Genomic DNA, 14,305 nt, shown 5'->3' with positions numbered 1-14,305 from the left:
ACAAACATTCTGTGTTTATGTAATCTGTATGAAAAGAGAGCCATGTCAGAAGTCCGTGATTCAGCTCATTATCCGCTAATGCGGCCACGCCCATGGAACCAGCGCTATTCAGAGGCAAATTCAGAGGCAATACATGCATTCATCGTCTCAATCGTGTATTTATTGTCTTGAAAAGTGTTTATCTGGATGTAAAAGTCATATAGCGAGCTCTAGAAGACATGCAGTAGTTCCTGTTTTCTTTTCTTCTACAAATGAAGTTTAGATGAGTTTTTGTTTCTTTAGCGCCCTCTGGCTGCAGTATGTATTGGAAACTCCATTCATGGCCTCTTCTTCTTTTAGATGAATTTGTGGACTAAAAATGCACAGAGCGCCCTCCGACTTCAAGGATGAATTGAAAACACCAGCGCTCATAGTAATGACAATGAATATAGAATAAATAACTCCTCTGTATAGAAAATTGACATAAGCATATGAGAATCCAATATTTCTCCAGATGTGCATGCTTTTAAACTAAAAGCCTATATTCAGACTCTTTGCATCACATAAATACATTATATTTTAAAGTATAATATAAAACCATTACTTTATATTGTAATAATATTTTTCTGTATGTTTCAAATATCATAATGATCTTGAGACATCACAGAAGGTATTTTTTCACAGCCTACCTGACTGAAATGCCTCATTAATATGCAAGTCATTTCAGCTCATTACTCTCCAATTCTTTTGTCTTCTCAGGTGAGAATGGCCCATTTTCAGTGGCGATTCACGCCTCCTCGCATACTGTGTTTCTTGGCAAAAAGTGTCTTACAAAAACTAAATCAATATATTGTTTTATATGAAGGAGTAGGCAGCATACTTTTTACATAATTTTGAAGCAAAAACTCTAGTTTACAACCTCCAATACCCTAAAGTCTTGTAAACACAGATTTACTATACTTTTTTTGGCCTTATTTCAGTGACTTAAGTTTTTTGTTTTTTCAATAACCACGTAACGGTGTGTAAAAGTGTTAAATTAATGCATAAATGGGGACAGCGCCATCTGTCTGCTACGTGATGGCATATAGCACGTGAAATAGGGACCACCCACAGCAGAGATAATGAGACATGCTGTGGGTAAGTCGCACGTACATTTTCAACAGCTGGAGATTTATAAGTTAAAATGATTAAAAACACATAACTAACTGCTTTATTGCTGATTTATACTGCAATGAACTTCTTATACAACTGTTGATATGTGTTTGGCATCGAATGTGTTGTTTTATGTTGAGTTATTTTTAGTTTGTAATACGAGGCCTACTCGTGATTAATTTGTGCATTGTCTTTGTTTTATGTAGAAGTGATTTTAATTCTCCGTGCTGTTTCCTTTATTTGTACGTGTTCCCCATTGTGCAGGTATGTTGTAAGATAAGTTGTTTTAATGTTTAATGTATTAATTAATAGTTCAAATGGAATTATATAAATTTGCCGCTAGGTGGGGATGTTTAGCCTTCAAATCCAACTTAATTGAATTGAATTGTTCAGTTTTTCATTTATTTGTGATAAATTCATTGAAAAGTCTATTGAAGTTGTCAAATTGGAAATTGTTAACACTATACGATCACAATGCATAAAGATTTAAGTGATTTAAAAAGATTAAGAAAAAGAAAGAACTGTTTTAAATAAACAGCAGAGATAATGAGACATGCTGTGGAAGTGATTTTAATTCTCCGTGCTGTTTCCTTTATTTCTACGTGCTCCCCATTGTGCAGGAAGACCACCCAGGCAAGACTGTCACACATGCATAAATGTTATTCCTTCAAAAACACAAACATGTACATACATGTTCCTCACATATTATTGTAGCCTAGTTTGTGCTGAATACAGTGTAATGACACTTTTTCCATTAATATGTTTATGAACAACTTAAAAAAGCACAAATGTCAGGGCATGTCAAAACTTCTCCAGGCCCCAAATCAGCCTCAGACTCCAGAGGGTTAATATCCTAATGATTTTTGGCATTAAAGGTGCCCTAGAATCAAAAATGTAATTTACCTTGGCATAGTTGAATAACAAGAGTTAAGTACATGGAAATTACATACAGGGAATCTCAAACTCCATTGTTTCCTCCTCCTTATATAAATCTCATTTGTTTAAAAGACCTCAGAAAAACAGGCGAATCTCAACATAACACCAACTGTTATGTAACAGTCGGGATCATTAATATGTACACCCCTAATATTTGCATATGCCAGCCTATGTTCAAGGCATTACACAAGGGCAGCCAGTATTAACGTCTGGATCTGTGCACAGCTGAATCATCAGACTAGGTAAGCAAGCAAGAACAATAGCGAAAAATGGCAGATGGAGCAATAATAACTGATATGATCCATGATTACATGATATTTTTAGTGATATTTGTGAATTGTCTTTCTAAATGTTTCGTTAGCATGCAGTTGCTAATGTACTGTTAAGGCCCAATCCCAATTCTACCCTTTACCCCTTCCCCTTTCCCCTTCCCCTTTGTTTCGCGCGTTCACGTGAAGGGGTAGGGGTGTCCCAATTCTCATTTGGTTGGAGGGGGAGGGGAAGGGGTAGGGGGAAGGGCCAGGTAGCCCTTCAAACGAAGATTTTTCGGGACCACACTTCAGACGAAGGGGTATGATAAATTTCCAACATGGCCGACCAAGCGAGCAGAGAGACCCATAAATGTAATTTTTTTTTTTTACGGTAAACAGTATTTTAGTAATAAATAATCACTTGTTTTATGTTGCCTTTAATCTTGTGTTCATGTATACGGTTATGTTCTCCGAAAAAAAGATTTGTTAAAATCACTATGAAAACAGTTTGCTAATGTTTTTACTTTATGATAGTTCCACAGCATATTTTTTTTATATTTTATTGAAACCCGCATTGATTTGACAACATAAATTCAAATCCGGTGGCAGCTAACTTGTCTTTTTGCCGCATGCCTGATTAATGTATTGTTTTGTTGTGGTTACGTCCATAAATACGTGTATGTTACATGATATAAACAAAAAGTGCATTCAGTTTGCGTGCTTATTCATCAGTATTTTATGTTCTGTATCAACCAGGGACTCCTGAGGAAACAGGCAGGCTCGTCTCCTTTGTCTTATGCGAAGAACTGAAGACAAATGCAAAAAAAATAGCTGTCGCCCAAGCAACCGAGATCACTACAGCTATCGATAGCATCTTAAAAGGCCAATTCACACCGCACCAACAAACAATTTTTTTAGCGCGACCCTTTTTATTAACGAGACCCATAAGCATATACAACCATGTAGCTAAACAAGCCAAAACGAATTATTGAAAACGAAACTAAAGGTAAACCTGCATTGCTCTCATAGTGGTTAACGTTACCTCTCTCTTTCGGTGAAGTGGAGCAGCTGCTCTTGCTGAATGGCACGGATTGCACTATGGACTATTGTACCTTTTGTATATATATATATTTTTTTTTAACAGTATTTTATTTTTTATAATGAACAAGCTGCGATGTCAGGTTTCCACTGCTTTGTTGTGTGTGTGAGGCGCAGGCGTGATCAAACAGCTGTCTTTGCAGGGGACTTGCCTCATCGTCATGGCAACGGTTCGTGGCCAGGTCAGATTACGTCAGAGTTTGTTGCCGTCTGTTGGAAAACTGTTCACACCGCGCAGACATTCCACGACCCGACAAACGCCGATTAAACATGTTCAGACGGGTGAAAACCGACTCCGATCAACGCCAACAGGGGTATCACACCGATCCAACAAACTCCAACAGACGAGTGTTGTCGGTGCGGTGTGAATTGGCCTTTAGAAGTGTGTGATAAACATCGGCGCATCTATAACGTAGGAGTTAGCAACGACTTATGATGACGTGTAACGGTCTAGTAGTGGTGTCCCATTTCTTAGGGGAATATTTTCAGCCCTACCCCTTGACACTCTGTTTCAAGGGGCAAGGGGAAGGGGTAGGCGTAGGGGTAAGGGGAAGGGGTATAAAATAGAATTGGGATTGGGCCTAAATGTGGTTAAAGTTACCATCGTTTCTTACTGTATTCACGGCAAGGTTATAATCGTTAACGAAAACGAACGAAAAAACGAAAACTAGGTGGGAAAAAACACTGTTGTTAACTGAAATAAAGTAAAAACGAGGCATTACAAAAAAACGATAACTAACTAAAACTGTAATGTGTGTTTGGTAAAACTAACTGAAATAAAATAAAATTATAAATTAAATGTCCTTAGTTTTCATCTCTATCAATGTCTTTCATAGAGCAAATAACGTTCAGCTGCATTTCCTTTCCCTGCGTCTCTCACATACACGCGCGCGCGCACACACACACAGCCCCTCCCCTCCGTGCACACGAGTGTTCGACTTTGAAAGCAAGTTCGCTAAAGGTTGGTATTTTGTGAACACCTTTACACAAACACACATTAAAAAGTGGTATAAAAATATTTGTTATTCTGAAAATAACTTTGTCAGCGTGTTAATCTCGACCTGAGAAGCGATTGCTACTGTAGCAAGTTAACTAGTCGCAAGTTTGAGGTAAAATGCACTTGGCTTGTCGATGTCAAAACACTATTAAATAATGTTATGTCATTTGTTTACTCTTACACTGAATGTTTGCTGCTTCAATCCAAATGTGTTTGCATAGTTCACCAAAAATGAAAATTACTGTGAGAAAAAAAAATCAAGTTTACAGAGTTTTAGTGTCACTGAAGGTAAACCTGCGTTGCAACGTTGAACGTGCTCTTGCTGAATGGCAAGGATTACACTATGGACTATTGTACCTTTTGTATGTTTTTTTTTTTTTTTACTGTTTTTTATTTTTTATAACGAACAAGCTGCGATGTCACATTTCCGCTGCTGTGTTGTGTGTGCGTGAGGCGCGGGCGCGATCAAACAAGCTGGCTTTGCAGGGGACTTGCCTGATCGTCATGGCAACGGTTCGTAGTCAGGTCAGATTACATCAGAGTTGGTTGCAATTTGTTGGATGCTCAGACTACCAAACTAACGCTGATTAAACATGTTCAGTCCGGTGAAAACCGACTCAGACCAACGCCAACAGGGGTATCACACCGATCCGATCAAACTCCAACAGACGAGTTTGTTGGCGTTTGTCGGTGCGGTGTGAATTGGCCTTTACACTGAAGGTTTGCTGCTTCAATCCAGATGAGTAGGCTATTGTAAATTTAGCATAGGGTGTGAATTATGTATAGAAGATGTGTAGATTTTTTTGGAAATTTTGTGAAGGTGTCACACACACACAAAAAAAAAAAAAAATTGAAAAGCTGAATTTAAAGGGGTTTTTTTTGTTATTTTTCATGTTTTCAGATTGAGCTCCCTGACAATCTGACAGAAATGTCTTGTTGTGGCTCAAAAATGGGTTGAATAGGCTACATACGGTTCATGTATGTCTTCTTTAGTCTATTGGCTCTAGGTTCCCTTTCGATACCTCACTCGTACTGCGTATGGGGAAAAGTCTCCCTTTTTCCCCGTTACTGAAGCCTTTTTTAATAACGCAGTGTAACTGCATCGTCATTGGTTCACTCATAGACAAGTCGTTGAAACAATGACGGCGCGGCATAGCTGCGCGACCTATGGCGAGAGAGCGTGCGAACTTTCCGCCGAAATGGGTGGGGTAAAGGGCTATATAAGCAGGCGTTTCGCCATAGGAATTCAGACCTTTCTCCTTCAGCGACGACAACGCATCTCCTCGCTGATCTCCGCCTGAAGCCTGAGGAAGCTCGCCGCCTTCGAGAAGCTCCCGCCGCCGTCTGAAGAGGCCCCGTAGCGGACCCAGCTGAACTCGCCGGTCGGAGACAGCGCACTGCGAGAGCATGAGCCTCGGTTCTCTGCCCTTCAAGAGCAAGAGCCCTGCCTTCCAAGCCCTGCAGAACCACCTCTACTCTGGCTGGAAGAGCCTACACCTCTGCAGGCCAAGTTGCTTCGGCGCTTCACACCATGGCGATCTTCCAGGTGTTCCAGGCCAAACTCCTCCGCTCATTGGACGAGTCCGGCATTGACGAACCTGCCTTCAAGGATCTCCGCAGCGCCACCAATCTAGCCCTGCGGGCCACGAAGGCCACTGCACAGGCCATCGGTCGTTCCATGGCAAGCCTGGTTGTGCTTGAGCGCCATCTTTGGCTCAACCTCACGGAAATTAAGGACCTGCATAAGACGGCCTTTCTGGACGCCCCAGTCTCCCCTTCCGGTCTTTTCGGGCCAGTGGTGGATGGTTTCACCGAGCGCATCACAGCGGCGCAGAAGTCGTCTCAGGCCATGAGACACTTTCTGCCCAAGCACTCCAGCTCTGCGTCTGCTCCTAGCCGCCCCAGGACTGTGCCGGCTCAGCAGACCAAACCTGCCCCATCCACCTCTCAAACAGCGCCGCCTAAGGAACATCGTCAGTGCCCTCGCCCTGCTAAGCGCCAATCCTCCTTCCCAAGACGCCAGGGACCCCGGCCCAAGATTGTGCTGGACCCGGTGACTCCGAAGACGTCCTGATCCAGCAGGAAGGAAGAGGGTTGGGGAATGTCCTATTGCGACCGGACCACCCCAAAAGCTCCCTCGTGCAGTCTCCCCTCCGCCTCGTTTAACTCCGGGCATGGGAGAAATGCTCTGTGTTGTAGCTGGGCCCACACATGTTGCGCCCAAACAAAACGCCGTTTTCACGGCGAACACTATTTTACTTCCTCAAAAAGAGAGCAAATTTCCTCTTCCACCTCCTTCGGTGTACGGCCCCCTACCCGGTGGCCTGTCATCCGACATCATTCAACCCCTTGTCACTCAGGCCGAGGCCTGGCAGGCCATCCCTGACGTGTCAAGCTGGATCCTCGGGATCATAAAGCAGGGCTACTCGCTCCAGTTTGCACGACGGCCCCCTCGCTTCGGAGGGGTGCTTCAAACCTTGGTGAACCCGGACGACGCTCCCGTCCTCCGGGCCGAGGTCATGACCTTACTGAAGAAAGGGGCTATAGAAATAGTTCCCCCTTCAGAGAGCGAATCAGGCTTTTACAGCCGTTACTTTCTGGTCCCCAAAAAGGATGGCGGCCTCAGGCCCATCCTAGATCTCAGACTTTTGAATCGCTCCCTCATGAGACGGAAGTTCAAAATGCTGACGCTGAAGCAGATCCTTGCACAGATTTGCCACGAGGACTGGTTCTGCTCGCTGGATCTGAAAGATGCATATTTTCACACCCAGATAGCCCCCCTTCACAGACGATTCTTGAGATTCGCGTTCAAGGGAGTGGCATACCAATATACGGCCCTGCCCTTCGGGCTGTCTCTGGCTCCTCGCACTTTTACCAAGTGCATGAACACAGCGCTTTCCCCTCTGAGACAGATGGGAATCCGGGTTCTGAATTACTTCGACGATTGGCTCATTTTGGCCCATTCGCGAGTCGAGCTGGAACACCACAGATCCGTGCTCCTCAGCCATCTCCAATGCCTGGGTCTCAGGGTCAACCTAGCCAAGAGCTCACTGCTCCCCAGAGAACACATTTCGTTTCTGGGGGCAGTTTTTGACTCAGTCCGCATGACGGCAGTAGTCTCGCCAGAGAGCGCCCCGGGCGATACAGCAGCTCGCGGCTTCCGTCAAGAACAAAGCCTATCTTCCTCTGAAGCTCTTCCAGAGGCTGGATGCGGCCGCTACAGTTCTGGCTGAAATCCCGGGTCCCCCCACATGCCTGGCGGCCTGGCCGCTTATGTCTCAAGGTCAATCGGGCCTGTCTTTTAGCCCTGAAACCTTGGATGAACCCTGCTTGGTTCAGTCTTGGGGTACCCCTACAGGCGGTGTCACGAAGGACGGTGCTCTCAACGGACGCATCCAACTCAGGTTGGGGGGCTCCGTGCGAGGGCAGACCGGCCTTCGGCTCGTGGTCCCACGAAGAAAGCCATCTCCATATCAACTGCCTCGAAATGTTGGCAGTGATGAAAGCCCTGCAAGCATTCCAGGTTCACTTGACGGGACGCCACGTCTTAGTCCAATCATGCTGACTGTGGTGTCATACATAAATCACCAGGGCGGTCTTTCGTCCAGCCGTCTATGTGCTCTGGCGAAACGTCTTCTGGAGTGGGCAATACCAAGGCTTCGGTCGCTCAGGGCGACTCATATACCTGGCAAAACCAACCTGGGTGCAGATATGCTATCACGGAGCAACGTCCCCTCAGACGAGTGGATGCTCCATCCCCAGATGGTTCTCAAGATTTGGAAGCTCTTCGGGAGAGCAGAGATAGACCTCTTCGCCTCAGAAGACAACTCTCATTGCCCAACATATTTTTCAAAGGAAGTCGATGCGCTGGCCCACACCTTGCCCAGCACACTCCTTTACGCATTTGCCCCGATCGCACTGATCCCGCAGGTCATCAGGCGAGTCATGGAAGACAGACACAGAGTCCTTCTAGTGGCCCCGCTCTGGAGGAGCCAGACTTGGTCCTCAGAGCTGTTCAGGCTCTCCACGAGAGCCCCATGGCCCATTCTCCTAAGGCGGGACCTCCTCTCTCAGGCGAACAGAACAATCTGGCACCCCCAGCCAGAGCTCTGGGCTCTACACCTCTGGTCCCTCGATGGGAGCCGACTGACCTTCCCAGGGACGTACTAGAGACCATATCTCAGGCGAGAGCCCCATCCACGAGACACCTCTACGCCCAGAAATGGTCAGTCTTTGTTGATTGGTGTTCCACACGCAACATAGACCCCGTGGGGTGTGACGTATCTCCGATACTGTCCTTCCTGCAAGAGCGTTTGGATATGGGGCGCGCCCCTTCAACGCTCAAAGTATACGTAGCAGCCATCTCAGCGTGACATGCTCCTATCGCTGGCCAGTCAGTGGGTCGAAACAACCTTGTGGTTTGTTTCTTAAGGGGTTCTAGGCGATTAAATCCTCCTCGTCCCCTTACTGTTCCCACCTGGGACCTTTCTTTGGTCCTTAGGGCTCTCAAAGGAAACTGAGTTCAGCTGACCTCAGGTCTTTAACCCTGAAAACCGATCTGCTACTTGCACTAGCATCGGTCAAGCGTGTTGGCGATTTGCAGGCCCTCTCTGTGAGTCCTGCGTGCCTCGAATTTGGGCCTAATGACTCTAAGGTCGTACTGAAACCTAGGCATGGCTACGTCCAAAACAAGGTACTCTCTACTCCGTTTAGAGCTCAGGTATTTCGCTCTCTGCTCTTCCTCCCTCCGCGGACGAACAGGAGCTGGAGTTACTCTGCCCTGTCAGGGCATTGAGGACCTATGTAGAGCGATCACAGCCTTTCAGGCAGTCAGATCAGCTTTTTGTCTGTTTTGGTGGCCGCACCAAAGGGTCTTCGGTCTCCCTGGACATTGAATGCCCCTTAGGAGTTAGGGCCCATTCCACTAGAGGAATGGCTTCCTCCTGGGCCTGGTCTAATGGAGTTTCCATTCAAGACATCTGTGAGGCGACCGGCTGGTCCTCGCCGTCCACTTTTGTCAGATTTTATCATCTGGACGTTCCGGCCTTACAAGCCCGGGTCCTCTCGGTGTAACCGGGCAGCCTCTTCGAGTTCCGCCTCTCGCCGATCAGGAGTTATCTCCTCTTGTAGTGTAACAAGGGTTTACGACGGCTTTGCCTTCTTACTTGCTCTCTTGGTCCCCTCTCGGTGTCCAAAAGAAGTTATGTCGTTCCCTGCCGTGGCACGGCGCGGTTGAATTCGTTCCCCATACGCAGTACGAGTGAGGTATCGAAAGGGAACGTACTCGGTTACTAACGTAACCTCGGTTCCCTGAGATACGGAACGAGTACTGCGTTACTTGCCGTGCCATGAGGCTGCGGCTTCAGGGTTCGTCGCTTCAGTCGATTGGCCTGAAATCCTATGGCGAAACGCCTGCTTATATAGCCCTTTACCCCACCCATTTCGGCGGGAAAGTTCGCGCGCTCTCTTGCCATGGGTCGCGCAGCTATGCCGTGCCGTCATTGGTTCAACGACTTGTCTATGAGTGAACCAATGATGATGCAGTTACACTGCATTATTGAAAAAGGCTTCAGTAACGGGGAAAAAGGGAGACTTTTCCCCATACGCAGTACTCGTTCCATATCTCAGGGAACCGAGGTTACGTTAGTAACAGTACGTTTTTTAATGTTTTTGAAAGAAGTCTCTTCTGCATTTACTCAAAAATATATCACAACTATAAAGATGTTTGAGCCCTCTTTAATGTCCAGGTACAAGTCAATGCTATTTCTTTGTTCAATTTTGTTCAAAATTTCTTAAGCTCTTAAGTTTTGAGCTCTCAAAGTGCACCAGATTGATGCATTTAACCTTAAAATGTACAAAATGTTCTTACGGGGGGGGCATGCCCCCAGACCCCCCTAGAGGAGGTACACCCAACAAACTTTTACAAATTACAGTGCCAAATAATGTACATTTTCTGAACAACAATACTACAACAAAAGCTCCTTTCATGTCAGTAAAGCTGTTAACAGAAAATTAAAATGTCTTTGGACAAATATTGATTTGGGCTAAGCCCCGGATGTTTACACTGTCTGGCTCCGCCCCTGCCAAACAGTATGCAAATTGAACAAAGAAACAGCATTGACAAACATCTTCATAGTTGTGATATAAAGTCTCAGTCTACATTGTGTTTTAGGATGACAAACATTTAATAATAAAATAATAATATAATAATGTTTTAATATTATATAATTGTTCATGACAGTAATTTCCATATATTGTAACAAATACACTCTAAAATAAATGACAATTTTTATTAGTTACTAACTTTACACAACAGTATAGGGAAATGACAACACTTTTGTACTAATTTCTTTTTAAAAGATAAATCCTTGAGCTTTTATTTTGATCACCAGGGCCCAGTTTTTCAAGTTTTTTCGGATCACGGATTGGAATTCTTGGAAATGGGTTTTTCAAAAGCAAAAGCATGTAAGTATGTAAGATCAGAGTATGTAAGATCAGACATCAGAGATGTCTAAGATCAGAGTATGTAATCCGATCTTACATTAGATTGATCTGGATCAAACCTGCCCTTTGGGTTTTTCAAAACTTTGAACTTGGTTTGGGATCTATTTGATAAAAAAACAAACAAAAAAAAAAAAACAGGATTATCCTGATCCCATCAGAAGGGTGGATTCAGTTGTGATTTTTCGAACCAAATGAAATCAGAGTTTTTTTAAGTGAATGATCACAAAATCAAAGTTTACTGATGATATATACATTTCTTCATATTTGAAACCTGCGTTCATTAAAGGAGCGAAGGCTTGTGGTACCATCGCAGAGAGGCACGAAATCACTTTCCAGAACGTTCTCATTCACTGTCCCTTGCTGGCCCCTGCCTTCATCCGGAATGCGGAATCCCTGGCAATATTCAAAAGACAGCTGAAAACCCATCTCTTTCGTGAGCACTTAACCTCATCTTAAAAAAAACAAAAAAAAAAAACTTCTTATTCCTATCCTTTCACTTCCTCTAATCCCTCTCTATTGTAGCATAGGATAATCTGAGCACTGCCTATAACTTGTATTATGAGCACTTCTTGTCTTTTTTGCCTCGTCATGACGACTCGCTTGTTGTATTCCTCACTTGTAAGTCGCTTTGGATAAAAGCGTCTGCCAAATGAATAAATGTAAATGTAAATGTTGAAGCATATATGAACCATGTCACATCTAATGAGATATGGTAAACAACAAAAACAAACACAAAAAATCTCAAAACTATCAGCTGTTAAATAAATGTCACTGTTGCTCACAGCTCTATAATTCCACAGCCTATATTAATGGCAATGACAACAAATATATTCAGTAGCCTAGTTAAAATTAATTTCTCCCAATTGCATCTCTAATTGCAAGTCCAGTGTGTCCTTCATTAGGTAAGAACATTGATGGCTGTTCTGGTTCTACATCAAGCTCAGGGACATCAAAATTGTCATTAAGAGGGACATGAATAAACCAAACAATACAGGCAAGGAATATGTTGCATGCCACTTTGGGTTGTACTCGCAAGTAGTTAAGACATGCAAACCGTCTGTTCAGGACACCATTTAAGCTTTCAATGACACATCTTGTTTTGCAATGTGAGGAGTTGAAGCGTTCCTGCTCAGGTGTGTTCGCAACTGAAAAAGGGGTCATTAGCCATGGTAGGAGTGGATATGCAATGTCTCCCAATACTATTCCATTTGGTCGGTGGGATTGAAGCTCTCTGTATAGTGCACTTTCTCTTAGAATACATGCATCATGAACAGACCCCGGCCATTTCACAACACAGTTGGTTATTATGAGGTCGGCATTGCCCACAAGTTGAATGTTGATGCTGTGCCTCCCCTTTCGATTGACATACTCCCACTCCCTTTCACAAGGTGCTTGGATATGCACATGAGTACAATAGAACCAATAGTGCTAGGCATGTTCCCCATTTGAAAAAACTTAGTCTGAGCTGTCTGGTCATCCTTGGGAAAGGAAACAAATTGATTGATCAGACTGCCCAGTGCTACTGACATAGCCTTCACCACATTAATCACGGTTGTCACCAATTACTTGGTAAAAAGTCCCACATGCGTAAAAGTGCAGAGCGATAAAGCACTGTTCCTCCACAGATAAAGCATGACTCCTTTGGGTTTGGTGTTGGAGTGTTGGCCTGACAAGATCTGCAATATACTTAATATCATCTCTCCCAAAGCGAAAATGTGCATACAGTTTTTCTGATGTGTATTGCTCGAGTGGTTTGGGACACTCAGCATGCACCCTTTGACGGTACCTTCTACGGTAACGATGAACAATACCTGCCATGTGGATGCCTCTGTAGGCTAAGAGAAATGGGTGCAAATACATGATGTGTTTAAATGGTGTCACCCATTAACCAGCGATGAGCTGATTGGTGTAATCCTAATTGAGCACAAGCCAAAGCAATTATGCTCAAGGCTTTTAAGATCAGTGGTGGCTACACCAAAGAGTTGGAACCATGGACTCAAAAGGTCTAATTTCACTGTGGCAGAAACCTGTGCACTGCTGGAGGGTGTTTGGGCAAATTTTGCCTCGATAGTAGGATGTTTCAGCGCAGTGGAGAAGTGACCAAAAAAGGAAAACACAACATTTGGGAGGACATAACCAATCATGTCAATGCCACGGGGTCTGGTCAAAAGAGGACCATTAAACAAGTTATGTTGCGATGGAAGAACCTTAGGGCCAAGGCAACGAAAGACCTAACTGAAGCCAAGAACCCCCAAACAGGTAACAAGCCATATAAGAGGGGTGATTTCACTGATATGGTCCTTGATATCATAGGAGGAAAATCAGAGGCTCTGCATGGCACTGAAGGCATAGAAGCAGATGGAGAGGACACAATTAAAGAGACTAGGGTTTCAGAAGAATGCAAGCAAAATTCTGCAGAGGAAATGTTTGTCCTGGACTTAACTACAGTGACTGAGGAGGAAGATAGATCTCTAGTGGATGTAATGAAGACAGTCCAAGATGTTCCTACAAGAAAACGCAAACATTCCTCAGCTACAAACCAGGATGGTGACAGCTATGAGTTGCTTCTGAAACAGGAAACCGAAAGAGCAGAAGTACAAATTGAACTGGGTAAAGAACAAATCTTGCTTACACAACTGCAGCAGAAAAAAGTGCAGATGGAGATACTCACCTAAAGGCAGAGATGGAAAGAGCTGTAAATGATTTTTGACTATTAGATTTTGTTTTTGTTTTATTTAACATTATAACAAAATAAGGAATGTAAAATGTTTCTGTTCATTACAGTGTTTCTGTTTCTTACAATTAAAACAAACAATGGCTATTTGTAGCCACCAGTATTTTGCCTACCTGTTCTTTGCTAAGCCAGTAGGCTAAACTGTTGGTTCCATTTAAGGCTCTGGTAAACAGGATTTGGTAATCCTGAAATTTGGTATTTGGATCACAGTGATCCAATCCAATGTTCCTTTAAAAAACTGGCATAAAAGTGAGATGGATCAGGTGATCCTGGATAGCAAAACATGGGATTTCCAAATCCGGATACCTGGGCCCAGATCACCAGCTGATCGCGTGCGGAAATGTGCGCGCTTCTATTTAAAACACGTGCAGCACAGACTGTATATATACTTAATCACTGTATTTTGCTGTTTTATAAAGGCACAAAGCCATATCACGGTTTCAGGTTTCAGTTCGTTGGTAAAATACAACTTAGAGACCATTTAAGCTTTGTATGTTTTAAATTTTCGGTTTATGATGAAACGGTGGCGGCAGCACAGGGTCATTGGGAAACACTGAATGAATGTTTAGCTGACAAATGTGCTAAAGTTGTCATATATCAGCTGTTCATATCATAACAAAAACCCTTCAACCGGACCGAACGAGAGTCACGAGG

The 14,305-nt window shown here is 44.0% G+C and overlaps 1 pseudogene; it reads right to left on the bottom strand.

Moving 5' to 3' along the window:
- Nucleotides 1-11,766: 11,766 nt before the first annotated feature.
- Nucleotides 11,767-12,777, bottom strand: LOC137003745 (putative nuclease HARBI1; annotated as a pseudogene).
- Between the last annotated feature and the right edge of the window lie 1,528 nt (nucleotides 12,778-14,305).

The sequence above is a fragment of the Chanodichthys erythropterus genome, chromosome 16, assembly GCF_024489055.1.
Source record: "Chanodichthys erythropterus isolate Z2021 chromosome 16, ASM2448905v1, whole genome shotgun sequence".
Taxonomy (NCBI): Eukaryota; Metazoa; Chordata; class Actinopteri; order Cypriniformes; family Xenocyprididae; genus Chanodichthys; species Chanodichthys erythropterus.
The sequence above is the reverse complement of the archived record's forward strand: the minus strand, read 5'-3'. Positions and strand labels throughout refer to the sequence as shown.